Here is a 15,847-nt window from a genome sequence, read left to right as displayed (position 1 = left end):
AGTCAGCTTGAGATTCTCTTTCCCTCTCTCTGCTCCTCCCTCTGTGTGTTCTCTCTCTCTCTCAAATAAATAAATCTTTAAAAAATAAATAAAAGAAGCTCAAGGCAAGGGGAGCCTTGTAAAGGGTTCTAAACCCAATTCCAGTGCAGGAAGGGGGCTTTCTTCACCCAACAATTCTCGGACACAGCTGCGTGTCCAACAATTCAACTGAATTCTGACAGTATCAAGCTGGAGACAGCATCACATTCCACAGGTTAAGGCCTCAGTGCTACAGTCCTGGGGCTGAGGAGGTGGGCCCTGGGCCCACTCGCTGCCCCCCTCCAACCCTGCTTCAGATGCTGATCACAAGTCCAAGTTGTCACCTGTGCTCCTGACCAACCAACCAGACTGGAGGTTCCAATGACCCCCTCTCTGGGTTTGATTAATGTGCTAGAGAGGCTCACAGAACGCGGAGAAATATTTTACTTACTAGATTACTGGTTTATTATGAAAGGATAGACAGTTGATCCTTGAACAATACAGGAGGTTAGGGGCACCAACCCCTGCCCCATGCAATTGAAAATCCGCCCATAACTTTGGACTCCCCCAAAACTTAACTACTAATAGGCTACTGTTAATCACAAAATCTCCCAATAACATAAACAAGCAATTAACACATATTTTGTGTGTTGTATATCTTATATAAGTATTATGTACTGTATTCTCACAATAAAGAGAGCTAGAGAAAAGAAAACATTAAGAAAATCATAAGGAGGGGCGCCTGGGTGGCTCAGTCATTAAGCGTCTGCTTTCAGGTCAGATCACGATCCCAGGGTCCTGGGATCGAGCCCCCGCATCGGGCTCCCTGCTCAGCCGGAGTCTGCTTCTCCCTCTCCCACTCCCCCTGCTTGTGTTCCCTCTCTCGCTGCGTCTCTCTCTGTCAAAAAAATAAATTCTTTTAAAAAAAAAGAAAATCATAAGGAAAATACATTTACAGTACTACCCCGTATCCATCGAAAAAAATGCGCGTATAGGAGGACCCATGCCATTTAAAGACATGTTGTTCAAGGGTCACCTGTAACTCAGGAGCAGACAGATGAAAGAGAGGCACAGGGCAAGGGGGTGGGGGGTGTGGAGCTTCCAGGCCACTCCCCAGCGCCTCCACCGTGTTCACCAACTAGGAAGTTCTCCGCACCCTGTCCTTTTGGGTCTTATGGAGGCGTCGTTAGGTAGGCACGCATGATTAAATCATTGGCCTCTGGTGATTGGAATCATTCTCCAGCCCCTCCCCCCTCCCCTAATCACAGGATTGGTTCCCCTGGCAACAAGCCCGCATCCTTAGGTGACCTAGGGACTTTCCAAAAGTCATTCATTAACATAACAAACAACACCTTTGTAGCACTCCTCACTTAAGAAATTCCAAGGGTTTTAGGAACTCTGTGCCAGAAATGGACAAAGACCAAAGATGAATTTACTATAAAGCACAACATCATACCCTGTGGTCAGCATCCTCGTCCCCTCCCCCTCCTCTTCGCCATCCTCATGGCTGACTGTGCCAGGCACTGTACATACATCCACTCAGTTCATCCTCAAGCATCCACAGAAGCCAAGCGCTACCGCTCTCCTTGAACAGATGAGGAAACTGAGGCTCGGAGTGCTTATGTCATCTGCCCCAGGTCACTGCACTGGCTGATCTCAGAGCCCAGCTCTTCAGCACAACACTATACTTGGTCTCCAAAGGGCTACAGCCTAGAACCATCACACATCCCTAATCCCAAAAGGACAGCCTCCAAGAGGGTGGGGTCTGCATGCCTTCTTCTCAAGAAAATAATGGCGGGCGCCTGGGTGGCTCAGATGGTTAAGCGACTGCCTTCGGCTCAGGTCATGATCTCAGGGTCCTGGGATCGAGTCCCGCATCGGGTTCCCTGCTCAGTGCAGAGCCTGCTTCTCCCTCTCCCTCTGCCACTCCCTCTGCTTGTGCTCTTCTGTCTATCTCTCTGTCAAATAAATAAATAAAATCTTAAAAAAAAAAAAAAAAGAAAAGAATGGCAATACAGTTGAGTCCTCCATCATTTTGATAGTAGCTTTCCCTTCACGCTTAGTAAAGGTGCTGCCGTGACTGGGACCACCTCTGGCAAGAGGAAATTTAAAGGAAGACCGAATCATAGGACGCCAGGCTGGGAGAGACCTAATGCCACCCCTCTCAGCTTGCGGGTTAAAAAAAAAAAAAGGTCCACAGAGGCTTCCCACACCCACCTAAAAGCAGCCACCTAAATTTGCAGTTTGGGTTCTCGTGATATTTCTGCCCGTGTTCTCATGCCTGAGCAACCACCCTAGTGCTGCTTTGGTAGATTTCCATTTTGAATTTCGGCTCTCTTCCCCGCAAGCCCCTGGGAGCCTCCTGCTTCATCTCATTTCTTGTGTCTTTAAAGAAAACTCTCCTTGCCCGAGCTTCCTCCCTTTGGATTTTGTCCTTTGGAGCTGGGCCTGTCTCCCTCCCTCCCTCTCTCTTTTCCTTCCTCTCTCCCTCTTCCCACCCAGACATCTTCCTCTTCCTTATTCGAAAGGGGGAAAGAGACCTTCAGAGGCTCCCGGCCCCAAGTGCCCCCAACCCAACATAGCCGCCCTCCCTCCCAGTCTTCAGAGTGAGGGGTGTGGGGGTTCTCTGGCTGCAACTTCTCCCCCTCTCTCAGAGTTGCTGGAAGATTATTAGATAATTTTCAAATTTGTAAAGCGCCTTAAACTCCTCGGAGGAAAGGTGGTATATGAGTGTAATAACAATAACAATCCTATCTGTCAGAGCCATTGAGAAAATGAATCTTGTTATCCTCAGGAACCAGCGGTAGGAACCTCAGCAAGAAACATGAAAATAAAGCGTGGAGTGCAGTCTCCTGACCAATCAGAGGAGGGGAAAGTGCCACCCCGGGGCCAGGGTGGCCTCTGAGACCCCCCCTTCCCCCAGCTCAGTGCCGGCGGAACAGGGCTCTCAGAAAGTTACCCAAATTGCCTCTGATGCTTCACCAATTAAAATGACTTTAGGACAAGTTGAAATCAACTTAGGGAGCAAAGCATTCTGATTTCTGAAATGCTCCGAAGGCAGCGGGGAAGGCAAGTGTCTGAGCAGGTTGTCACTCACTCAGGAGTAATGATGGGAAAATCCATCACGGTAACGTGATTGAGTTTGGTGAATTAGTAAGGATGTTTACACTGTGCGCTGGAAGCCGAGTGGGGCTGGCTGGGCAGCCGGGGTTTTTGACATGTATGGCAGCTTCACTCCTAATGAGGTTCTCGGACTCCCCGCTCACCCTGGCTGGACTCACTGTCGCTGACTTCAAGTCAGTGTGTCTCACTCTTCCGGCAAGTGGCTCAAGGCAGGGGTGGGCTCTGGAGTCAGACAGGCCTGCTTTAAGTGCTGGCTTGACTACCAGCAGCCCTGTGACCTCGGGCGGAGCGCTACCCTTCTCCAAGCCTCAGTTTCCCCATGTGTATAACCTGTGTGAGGATAGCATCCAACTCATAACGCTCCTGTAAGGGGGAAGTGAGATGAGCTCTCTTTTCCTTTTTTTATTCATTCCCCAGGCCCAGCCTGGTCACAGAGAGAAAGGAAAGTTGATTTTATGTCCTCTCACCTGGAGTATTCATTCACCTGAGAATCAAGGGGCGTCAAGGAAGACAGTCCTACGGGAAAGCATAATGTGCGACTTGAGTCCTGATGCTGCGTCTTGACAGCTGTGTGATCTCGAACAAGTCACTTAACCTCTCTGAGCCTTGGTTTCTTCATCTGTAAAGTGGGGATAATAAAACAACCTCTGTTACTGAACAGAAGTTCTAAAAGCTCCAAGCAGATATTTGTCAGTTTGCAAGGGAAAACAAAATCTTGGGAGGGAGAATGAGAGCAGGTTGTCCTTCCTGCTCACCCTGGCTGCCTGATGGCGGAAGGAGATTCAAAGGACAACAGGGGACATGGTGAAACCTAGAAGAGGAGGCAAGGGTGGGAAGGGCCCCTGGAATTCATGGACCAGGCTTGCTAAGAACTCACCAGAGGAAATGACACAGTGCTGACGTATCAAGGTCTCAAGTCCGACTGCAAACAGACTTCCAGACAGTCAGGCGGCAACGAGCCCACTCCTTCCGGGGGTCCTTGGCTGTACCTGAGCAAAGTCTCCCTCACGGAGACAGTCAGCCTGACTGTGCCCGAAGCACAGCCAGAGGACGGATAGGGTGATCCTGAGGATGCTTCTGCGGGGCCAGGGGAGGAGACCCCAGTTGTCCAGCACATCCTCGCCCAGGCTCTCTTTCAAGCCACGTCCCCCCCGAGGCCTTTCAGACCTTGTCTGACCTTCAAGGGAAGTCACTGGGCCTGTTCCGGAGCAGGGGCCGTGGCCTTGCAGACCTGCCCGGGTCAGCTTTAGGCCACAGCTCTATTATTTAAGGATTTCATAAAAGAGCAAACCTCCGGGCCTGGAAGAATGGCCGGGATCCTGACTCTTCCTACACAGGAAATACTGCAGCTGTACCGGAGTCCTGGATGGACCTGCTGAGGACTCAGAGCCCCTCCCCCCAGGGTCCCTCAGCCCTGATGATGATGACACCAGGGCCAGGCGGGGCTCCTCCCTTCCACACTGAGCTGAGACCTGCCACCAGACCCACTGCTTGTGGACTCTGCAGTGATTTTGTTGGAATTTCCTCTTGTCGCAGTTCATAGCATTAGTTTGTTAATTACTGTATGTTTTAAAAGTAAGAGAAAAGGGAATTCCCACAGGAGATTTGTTCTGGGCTGAAACAATGTGATGTGGAGGGAGGGAGAGTCTGTGTAGGCAGGGGCTGGGAATGAGCTTGCTCTGCTGGTTCTGGCTCCTCCTGACAGGGCCTGGGGCCAGAGATGGGGCTGCTTCGAGAGGCTGCCCCCACCCCCCGCCCCCGACAGAGCCCAGCCCCTCCCTCCTCTGCAGAACCCACTTCTCAGCCCCCACCCCCAGCCCTGCACTTAGTATCCGAGTGAGGCATCAGGCTTGGGGCTGAGGGAGCCAGACCTGGGAAATCAGACACTGGGAAGGGTGCCTGGGTGGCTCAGTTAGTTGAGCACCCGACTCTTGCTTTCAGGTCAGGTCAGAATCTCAGGGCTGCTAAATGGAGCCCCCGCGACAGGCTCCCCGCTCAGCGGGGAGTCTGCTTGAGAATCTTTCCCTCTGCCCCTCCCCTGCTCTCAACTAAATAAACAAATCTTAAAAAATAATAATAATAATAACAAGACACTGAGGAAACCGGCCTGTGACAAGGAGCAATTGATTGAGTAAGATGGAGTTTTTCATTAGAAAACAGAGTTGGAATTTGGGGAGAGTAAGATGGAATTTTTCTTTAGAAAACAGAGCTGGAATTTGGGGAGAGTCTCTTGCATTTAAATTCGGCAGGCGACTACAGGTCTGGGGGGAAGAATGGGGGAGCAGGAATTGGGGTTGCATAGACGGCTCAGGGGCCGTGCAGGGCCTGACTCTTAGCCCTCGTTCTGCTGGCCACCTGGGGCCTGTTGGGCCATGTCTGCCCAGAGCAAAGGTGCCTGTTGGTAATTTGTCGAACTGGAGGGGTTCGCTGTGTGTTGCAGGGCCCTGCATGTTCCAACTGCCCCCCCATTCCTCCTACCCAGAGTCATAGAAGAACGGGAGCAGGGATGGGGCCAGGGGGCCCAGGAGGAGTTGGGGGCCGAGTGTGGAGAGGAATGGTTGGGGGGGGCAGGGAGGGAGGGAGCCGTGAAGACAGAGAAGGATGGAGGATGAGCAAGAAGTTCATACAATCTAGAGGAGCTGATTAAAATCCTGGAAGAAAATGTGATGGAAAGACTTTCTATCTTCCTATTGAGACATTTAACCTAAAAGAAATTAGTTAAATAATTTATACAGAGAACGAGTGAAATTTGCTTTGATCAAATTAAAAAATATGACTCTGGAAATAAAGTGTCCGCCGTGTCCTTTCCAGGCGACAGAAAGAGCTGCCCAGAAACAAAATGACAAAGACATAAAAATAACTAACCCTAACCCGGCGAATATTAGTACCATATTTTTGGGAGATTACACGGCGTCACTGTGGGGCACGCAAAGAAATCCTCTCTAAGCACCAACAGGAGAGGTTATGCTCATTGAGGAAGCCCCATAAAAACCAGAAAATGGATAAAATTTTCCTTTGCAAAAGCTTTCTGACTTCACTCAGGGGTTGGCCCGGAAACCACAAGGGATCAAGTTAAATTTCCCATTTGTGTATTTCAAAAAAGGAAGAAAGTTGCTCACCTCCCCTGTCCAACTCGGTATATCTTTTTTTTTTTTTAAATGTTTTATTTATTTATTCATTAGAGTCAGAGAGAGAGAGAGAGAGAGGCAGAGGCAGAGGGAGAAGCAGGCTCCCCACTGAGCAGGGAGCCTGATGCGGGGCTTGATCCCAGGACTCCGGGATCATGACCTGAGCCGAAGGCAGATGCTTAACCACCTGAGCCACTCAGGTGCCCCCAACTCGGTATATCTTAAAGCCAATCCCTGTTCCTCTCATTTACCCTCTACACACACACACACACACACACACACACACACACACACGCACTCACACATGCACACGCACCCACACAACTCTAAAGAAGCATCACAGTCTGGGGCACCTGGCTGGCTCGGTTGGCAGAGCGTGTGACTCCTGATCTCAGGGTTGTGAGTTTAAGCCACATGCTGGGTGGAGATTACTTAAAAGAAAAAAGGGAAAGAAGGGAGGAAGGAGCATTACAGTCAAGCTCCAAGACTCCTGAGGAAGGGGTTAGCATGAATACCATTGACTTAACTGCTCTGATCCTCAGTTTGCCACTATTTAAAATTGGGCTAATACCCCTTGCACAATATTGTAGTGAGGATTAAGAAGATGATAGAGCCTGGCTCGCATGGGAGCCATCAGTAGGTCTTAGGGACCATCTCTTTTACCTTGACCTAAAGAAATGTCCAACGTGTACAAGTAGAGCCTCCAGGAATCCTCCACCTAATCTGTCTCTACCTGGAAAGCCCACAGTGGGACACTATTAGTCCAATCCTGGAGACAGGTTAGCTTCAGGGACACCAGTCCCCCTGACTTTGGGGGCCTAGGGGACCAAGAAGACACTTTTAGTCCCAAATAGCTGGGGAGAACATCTGAGGTTAGCCCTCTAGGGCTGCAGTCTCCGACTGAATCTAAATGCTTCAGAGTCAGACAGTATCTGGTTCAAATTCTGGCTTCACCTCTTACTTAGTTGTGTGACCATGGCTAAGTTAACTTAATACCTCCAAGTCTGTCTCTTAATCTGCAAAATGGCAATAACATTAGAATGGACCTCACAGGACTGAATGAGATAAGGGATATAAAAGGCACACCTAGTGTGTAGTCAAAGTTCAGTAACTGATGACACACAGTATTTTTTACAATGACCTTGGAGAGACGTTCAAGATCAGAGTGAGTTTTCTTCCCACGCCTTCAGTTATGGTTTGTGATCCCCACTTGGGAGGCGGGTCGAACTGACCTCTGTTCTGGTTGCACCACGAAAAGGGCTGTGGCCAGCTTTGGGGCCACCTTTAACAGTTCTCTGACACGCAGGGCCAGGGGAACCAGGCTGAAGAGGGAACTCAACCCTCTGACCCTTGAGGGCTAGAGGAATGTTCAGTCAGTGAGACTGGGGGTCTCTGGGGGCTGGAATGGCTGGCTTCAGATTCCTGAAGGCCTATTACTTGCTAGAGGGGGACTGGGGGTGAATATGGGCTCCTACTGAAGGCTCTCTTGAGTGAGAGGAGCTTTGCTGCAATAAAAGGGGCTGCCTCCTGAGGAAGTGAGTTTCCTGTCCCTGAGGGGAGTGTACACAGAGCCTGGAGGTAATACGGAGGGGCACTGAGCATCCCTCAGGACTGCACTGTGCAGCTCTCAGGGTTGAGTCAGGAGGGCTCAGGATCAGAACCTGCCCAGCCTGCCGGCGTGGGGGTGTCTCAGGGTTTTCTGCCCCACCCTTCTTTTCTGTACTCCTTCTTTTCCTTCTCGGAGTTCTGTTCCCTTCTCCCCACCCCACCCCTCAGAGGACCCCTGAGAAAAGCAAAGACCATATGGGAATAGAGTCTGTACATATTGTGGATCTGTTCAGTTAAAAGGTGTGAAGGTAAAGGAGGGAGAGGGAGGTGATCCGTGAGTGGGAGGGTGGGTAGAAGAGGACAAGAGGAGAAGAAAAAGGAAGAAGAGAAACCAGAGCAATGTACAGAGAGAGGGAGATGCAAGATAAACAGAAAAAGAAAATCAGAGAAAAATGCTGAAAGGGAGAGACAGGAGACTGGGAGAGTGGAGGCCGCCCCCCACCTGCAGCTGTGCCCCTCTCTCCTGGCTATGACCCCGGCTGGTGGCTGGTGGCCGGCGGGTGGGCCCAGGGCACGCGCGTGTGCGCACACAAGCCTGGCCACTGAGCCACCCTGTGTTGGTGCAAGCCTGTCAGCCCCGGGATGGGGATGAGCCGGCTTTTATCTCCTCCGGCTGCACAGGATTTACAAGCTTTTGAAATGCAGGATTAATAAGAAGAGGCCAGTGTTTTAATCTATAATGGAACAGAAAGTATCATTATTGTTAAATAATGCACAGCCTGTCGTTTATTAAGAATTAATGGCTTATCGAGTGCTCAGGTTGCTGTAGCCGCCTCTGCCCTCCCAGGCCTGGGCTCCTAGCTGTTGGAATGGCCGGGCCTCCCACAGTCCTACTGGCCAGGAGCAGGCTGGAGGGGCAGTGGCTGGTCAGCGCGGGCCTGGAAGCCTCTGTGCTCTCATCCCTTGGCCTGGCCTCTCTCAGCGGCCTTCGCTCCCTTGGCAGTAGGGGGGAGGTGATGTGATGGGCAGAGTCCCCCCTCATGCCTTCAGCCTGGATACATCATCCATCCCTTCTCAGGAGATTTAAAAAAAAAGAAATCTGACCACATGTGGCTTACCTGTTGCCCCTCTTTTTCTAGGCCTATGCAAATGTGGTTTCCACCTCTCACACGGAGTCCTCTGGCAGTGGTGAGCACGCACACAGGCGCACTAGGCCGGCAGGAGGTCCCTTCTCCCCTCTGAGGCCCAGAAGAAGGAATCCCACATTTCCCAGGAGAAACAGAAGCGTCTGAGGAGGCACCCTGGCTCCGGGGAGCCGGGACCCAGCATCTCCAGAGAACTTTCTCTGTGCCAGTTGGCTCACAGACATCTTCTAATCTGCATCACCACCCCAGCAAAGTACAGTTTCCTCCATTTTATAGATGGGAAAACTGAGGCTCGGGGAAATTAAGTCATCTCCCCAAGGCCACACCACAGATGGCAGAGCCGAGCTCTTCTGTTTTCACTCCAGACCCGGGCACCGGCTGTGGGCTCTGCGCCCTGTCTCACAATGGGTGACCTCAGGGCTGGCACTGGAAGTGTTGTTACAGGGTTTCTGGGTGTCTGTCGCAGGGAGGGAGCTGGGACCACAGTGATGCCCCCACGCGGCAGCAAACCCAGCCTCTCTCCCCGCTGGGGAAACTGACTCAAGCAGCCAGTGAGTCACTGGGTTGGGCAGGGCAACCCAGAAGCCTGACACCCAGCTCAGCATCACAGCCAGACTGCATCCTTGAGCCCCTGTGACAGAGAGCTCCCTGTCCTCTCCTGCTACCAATCTGTGCGGTTTGGGTCTCTGGCCAGAAATGCCCGTGTCTGGACACCGAAGCTGAACAGGTCTTCACCATATCTGAGGCAGGGATCAGAGCTGTGTGGCCTTGGGCAAGTTACTCTACTTCTCTGAACCTCTGTCAAAGGGTAATTGTGTCTGCCTCAAAGAATTATTGCAAGTACTGAATGAGAAGCCATCAGTGTTGATATTGGCAGCTGACAGTAGCACGGGACCGTGGTCATTGCTTCCGGTGCAAACACACTCCCAGCACCCCAGGCCCGCCAGTTCCCACACGAGCAACTCATTCCACAGATAAGTTGGGAGCATCAGAGGCTATGCAGCGAGCCTCTACTTACAGCGGCGCTCTGGCCAGCCTGGGGGCGGGGGGTGGGGGGGGGCTTAAGTGGTGAGTGAGCCAGAGGCTGTGCCTGTCCCCACAGCCTCCTGACCTCACCCTTGGCGCCTGCCCATCTCCTCCTGCTCCGTTCTTGGTCATCTCCGCCTCCGCTCCCTCCCGTCCCAGTCTCTCCCTGCCACCTGCTACCAGCAACCCCATCTGCACCCTCCACCAGCTCCCCTCTGTCCTCATGGTGGCCCTCATCTCTGTCCCCACGATCTGCCAGACTCCACCCTCCATTCCATCCACCTTCTTCCTTCGTCCCCCCGCCTGACCCTCAGCTCGGTCCATATTTCCTTCATCGTTTTCTCCCTTCCCGAGCCCGACTTCCCTCCCACCTCATCCCCATCTCACCCGATCTCTTTCCTGATTCCCCGGTCCAACCTTTCACTGCCATTTCTCTCCTTTGCCCCATCCCCATCTCCTCCCTCTCCCATCCCCACCCCCAGGATTCCTCCCATTCCAGACTTGGGGTGCAGTGGTCCCGAAGGCCGCAGGGACACTGCCCCCAGAGGCCGCTGCAGGAAGAGGCACCGCAGGGGGCTAAAGCCCCAGCACCCCAGGGCCGGTGCAGCCCCGGCACCCGCTGTGGGTACCGTCGCCTCGATTGGCTGGCCTTGGGAGGGTGCTGACTGGGCGGCAGGCCAGCTCCCGGCTCCCCACCCCCGCCCTCCTCTGGGCAGGCCACCACGCTGGGACCTCGGCCCACAGCCCGGCTCCTCACGCGGCTGCCGTTTTATTAACCTGCCTGTCGCTGCTCTCGCCGCTGAATAGGGCCTGGGGGGGGGGGGGCGGGGCGGGCTGGCAAGGGGAGCCTCGGGCTTTGCTGGGGATCACCATGGAAACAGCAGCCTCGGCCAATCAGTGCGCCGGCAGCGCCGAGTGCGCGGGCAGCTCGGTCCCGAAGCCTCGTGCAGCCCGCGGGCGGACTCCTGCCTGACGGGCCGGCGCAGCCCCTGCCGCGGGACAGGATAAAAGGGGGGCGCGACCCCAGGGGAAGGGGCACAGGCCGCCGAGTGGTGGGAGTGGGAGGCCAGAGGGTGCTGCGGGGCCGGACTCGATAGAGGGGAGCGATGAGGGAGGGGATGGGGGGTGATTTGCAGATGTGACGCGGGGGGCGGGGGCGGGGGAGGGCCGAGTTTCCCCCCAGCGGCAGTTCTCGGCTATGAGCCAGGCTTCTCAGCCTCAGCACGGGCGACATATGGGACAAGGCAGTTCTCTGCTGTGGGGGCTGTCCTGTGCATCACAGGATGTTTAGTAGCATCCCCGGCCTCTACCCACTAGGAGCTAGTAGAGTCTCCCTGTCACCCAGTCGCGACCACCCTTCTCCAGACAGTGCCAGGCAAAACGGCCCCTGGTGGAGCCAAGCCTCCCAGGGCAGTGGTCACTAGTCGTGCTACTTGCTCTCTCTGAGCCAGTTTCCCTATGGGGAAGAAGGAGAGGGGAAAAGTGGAGTGAGAGAGAAAGGAAGAGGGGGAGGGGCAAGACGAGGGAGCCCAGGGTTGGGTTCCTGGTTGGTGGGAGAGCTTCTGGAAGTAGGCATGTAGGAGAGAGAGGTGCCCTGAGGAGACCCGGGGCTGCCAATTTGTGCAGCAAGGATTAAATAAAATAAAGTAAGAGCTCTAAATGCCTTTCCTCATTGAAGATCCTTTTACCTGGTACACCCTTCCTGGCCTTCCCCAACTATAGCCGTCCTATCCTTCCTTCAGGCTCACATTAGTCACCACATCCAAGAAGCCTTCCCTGATTCTCTCACCAGATTGATTTGTCCTTTTTTCCGGGACTCCTTGCCACTTGGCCTCTGGCTCCACGCTAGCACTCGCATGGTTCACTTCTAATAACAGTAATTGCCTTTACTGAGGGTTTCCTCCGCACCAGATGCTCCACTAAAGGCTTTACGCCCATTTTCTCATTTAATTCTCCCCACAACTCCATGAGCTCGGTACCATTATCATCACCATTTTACAGATGAGGAAGCCAAGGCTCAAGTTAAATAAGTTGGCTAAGTTCACCCAATTACAAAGCGAGGGCTCAAACCCAGTTTTTCATGACTCGAGGGCCGCCATTTTCCCTTGCTACTGTGCCCCGTGTAAGCAGCCGTCTCCCCGCTTCATCCCAACTCCCTTACGACGCCCGGCACAGTGCTGGTGAGTAGTAGGGGCTTGAGAGCTGCTTTAAATGCCCTCGAGAGCTGGGCATCCAGCTTGAGAAGGCCAGGATTGAATGGGCAGCGGCAGGGTGCTAGATGCCTCCCAAAGACCCTCAGGTTTTGCTGGGGCCTGAGTTAGCTGGGCCAACCTCATGAAAAGCAAATACCACTGAGCCCTCCTCTTGTCCATCACGCTGCCTCAAGGCCACTTTGGGTCTCAGAACTGACCTGTCCCTCCCTCCCTCACTTCCTATGGATGCTGGGCCATGGCCCCCCCTAGTGGCCAGAGGGTCACAGTGGTGGGTGGTGGGAGAGAGTGCGCAGTTGGAGAGCTCACACACAGCCCCCTGCGCTTCGCTCTAAGCCCTACCCCCAGGCTCCCAGGCTCCCAGCCCCCCTTGGGGAATTGGAGCCAGAGGCCTCAGGTAACCACGTCCTTGTGGAGCCCGGCCCCGAACCCAAGCCTAGAAAACAAAGCACTCCCCCTCCCTCCTGCCCCACTTGAAGTGAGAGAGCCGTGTTGGCAGAAGGACCTGCATCGCAGCCTTCCCCCAGTGCAGATTACACCCCCATCCCTGCCTTATATTCAGCAAGAGAGGGTTTGAGGCTGAGGGGTGTCTGCCAGGAAACATCGCGAGACGCCGCTTCCCTCTCAGGTTAGGGTTTTGATCTGGAATCCAGGAGCTGGAGTCCCAGGGGGCTCACATCAGAACTGCTCCTCCACCCCAGACATGCACACGCCATCCGCCTCCCCTAGGAACCTGCAACACCCGCACCTCAGCTTTGAAGGCAGGGCTCCTGACAGGCTGCTGTTCCCATGGCAACCCCATCCCAGGCTGCCCTGCCCAGTGCTTCCCTCCGCCTGCCTCCCCCACCCTGAACCCACATCACCTTCATTCATAGAACAAGAACTACTTAACCTGGCGAAGCGGACCGCTTCGTCCGGCTTTCTCTCCCCCATTCCTCCCTTTTTCTCCTCCTTTAGGGTGGAGATCCATGAGCCAGAGAGAGAAATGCTGAGAGCGGCGGTGGGAACAGGGCTGGACTAGAGGGATGGGAGAGAGCCACGGCTCAGTGTCCCCCCATCTTTGGGCCCCCAAGGCTTGGTCCTCTGCTCCTCCCATTCCCAGTTCTGTCTCCGTTCCTGGACCTGTGTCCCTCCCAGCTCTAGTTCTGTGACCATCCAGGCCCCAGACAGGTGCCCTGATGAGCCCATGACCCTAGAGCACAACAGTGCCAGGTCTCAGCCTCCAGGCTCCGGTTTTTCTCTCCAGGACCAGACAAACTGTAGCTCAGCCCTGGAGCTCAGCCCAGGAGCATTAAGGCTGCTCCTGACCCTGTGTCCGTTCTGTATGAGGCACTGCCTTGCAAATGCAAGAGGGGTAGGGGGATTTTAATTTACAGTGTGATTATGAGAAGAGCTAGAGAGGTCTTCCACACCCCAGCCCTGGTTAAACAATGCAACTGCCCTGGCTGGGAGAAAGAAACTTGGCCTTTCAGGCATTGGCAGGTGCTGTTGGAAAGTCAGGAGGAGCCTGCTTCAGCAGGCAGCAGTCCCATCCCTGCAGGAGGCCCTGAGCATGGTCAGCATCTCAGCCTCAGAATCAAACGACCTGGGTTTGAATCATAATGTCCTAATTTACTCACTGCATGCTACTTCCTTCTCGGAGCCTTGATTTTGTCATCTGAAAAGCAGAGATAATAATTATATTCAGGTATGTGGTGGACATCTCTGAGCCCTGCATCCCTTCCAGACACAGTGCTTAAATGTGATGTTTCGTTCTCAGAACGGCCCACTGAGGTAGATGTCACTATTGCCATGTCTCTTCTGCAGAAGGGAAACTGAGGCTCAGAGAGCTTAAGGTGAGTCTGCTAGGGGGAGAGCAGGGCTTTGAATCCAGGCAGCATGAGATAATGTATGTAATAAGTAGGGATATTCTTATTAGTGAGGTTGTATGACCGAACTTGGGGCTCTCACTTCCTTCACTCTGAGGATGCACAGCCTCTTCTGGGCTCCAGTCTGGAGGTCAGGGAGGGACCCAGGCTTGGCGAGATTTCCGAGGAGGTGAATAGAGGAGGGCAACTAGCTTTGGTCCAAGAAGTGTCTGAATTGGCAGTGTCTGAATCGGGGCCCAACCCTCAACCTTGGAAACAAGGCAAGGTAAGACCTCAAGGAGGAAATGACTTATCCAAGGTCACTTGGTAAATAAGCAGCTCTACCCCACCCCCATCACATGCAGCCTTTGGATAGCAGGTCTGTATTAGAAGTCTTGGAAAGTTGGAATCCCCTGGAAAGGGTAGGGAGGAGTGGAAGGGAAGCAATTCTTTCTATCTGGGAGGCTTCCCTGGAATTCAAGCCCACCTGACCAGACTTGCAGCTTCCCCACCTCCCTGGGGGCCCACCTTCAGGTTCTCCACGTTCTCCAGCTTCCCCCCTTCCCTGAGAGGGTCCCCCATTCCTGGGCAGCCGGCCCCTCCAAGAACCTCAGAATGCTGGGGCCTAACTATCCCCCACCCCCCACCTTGAGTGAATGCACAGAACAAACAGCATTGTTCCCCATACAATGGACAAAAAGAACTTGGGAATTCACAGAATGGTCCTGAATTTCAGCTTCCTTCCCCTCCAAGCCCTAGAGAGATCTATTGTTTGTAAACTCCACTTAAAATGTGCACTATGCTCCAGCTGGGGAGCCACTTAAGACATACCGGAAGAGCCACCCCTACCTCTACTCCCTTCCCCTCCTTCCCCTCCTTCCCAGGCCCTGTTAGAACAAAGCAGGGAGGAGGGGGAAGAGCAGGCACCCAGAATGAAGCTGAAAAACAACCCTGCTCCAACCCTGCCCCCCCCCAACTCCTGACTCCATGCTGTACCCTTTGGTGCCTCTATTTTGCAGCTGAAGGGACTGCCTAGCCATAGGGTCGAGGGGCCTGACCCCCTGGAGACCCTTCATTGCAGTTCTCTGGCAGGGAAATGAAGGCTTCAGGGTCTCTCTCCTCTCTTGTCTGCCTTCAGGGGCCTCCAAGGACAGGGAACTCACTACTTTCTAAGGCACCCGTGCCACTCCGGACAAGTCTCACGATTATAAGACCTTCCTTAGAGGGAGCCCCACCCCCGCCCTTCACCTTCCGGCTCCTTATTAATGTGGTCTCCCTCTGGCAGGTGCCAGGCCTCCTGGAATTTCAAGGCTGTCCCTGGAGCCCCTGGAGCCCCCTGAGGCTTTATTTTTCCGCAGGGCTGAGCAGCCCTGCACCCTACCCCCAGGCCCTTTTAGTGTGTGGTTTTGAGTGCCTTCACCATCCTGTTTTCCTCCTCTGTGATGCCTCGTGTGTCACTGAGGACTCTGAGCGGTGGGGCCCAGAGCTGACCCCAGCATCCATAAGTGTTTATTCAGTAAACATTTGTTAAGTACCTTACAAGCACCAGGCACTGTGCTAACAGCTGGGGATGCAGACAAGAGCCCAGCTCTCCCAAGGCTTGTAATTCTGGTGGGGAAGTCCGATACTAACATCAGATAAGCACAAAAATGAATGCATAATTACCAAGTGAGATAAGGGATCTGACTAAAGCAACTTGGTAATGTGAAAGCATATAACAAAGGAACCTGATTTAGTGTGGAAGGGAGAGGGGTGGACCACCCTAGGCTTCCTGACATCTAAAGGATATAAGCTTTAACTAG

General features: G+C 53.5%; 1 long non-coding RNA gene across 1 annotated transcript; it reads right to left on the bottom strand.

Moving 5' to 3' along the window:
• Nucleotides 1-1,508: 1,508 nt before the first annotated feature.
• On the bottom strand, nt 1,509-4,858 carry LOC115943019 (uncharacterized). Its single transcript, XR_014146796.1, has 3 exons — nt 4,019-4,858; nt 3,609-3,760; nt 1,509-1,976 (listed from the first exon to the last, which is right to left on the bottom strand). It is a non-coding gene; the product is annotated as an uncharacterized LOC115943019 (long non-coding RNA).
• Nucleotides 4,859-15,847: the final 10,989 nt, after the last annotated feature.

Source organism: Leptonychotes weddellii, chromosome 7, assembly GCF_054177405.1.
Source record: "Leptonychotes weddellii isolate Sample4059 chromosome 7, ASM5417740v2, whole genome shotgun sequence".
Classification (NCBI taxonomy): Eukaryota; Metazoa; Chordata; class Mammalia; order Carnivora; family Phocidae; genus Leptonychotes; species Leptonychotes weddellii.
Note: the sequence above shows the minus strand (reverse complement) of the source record. Positions and strands in the feature narration are given on the sequence as shown.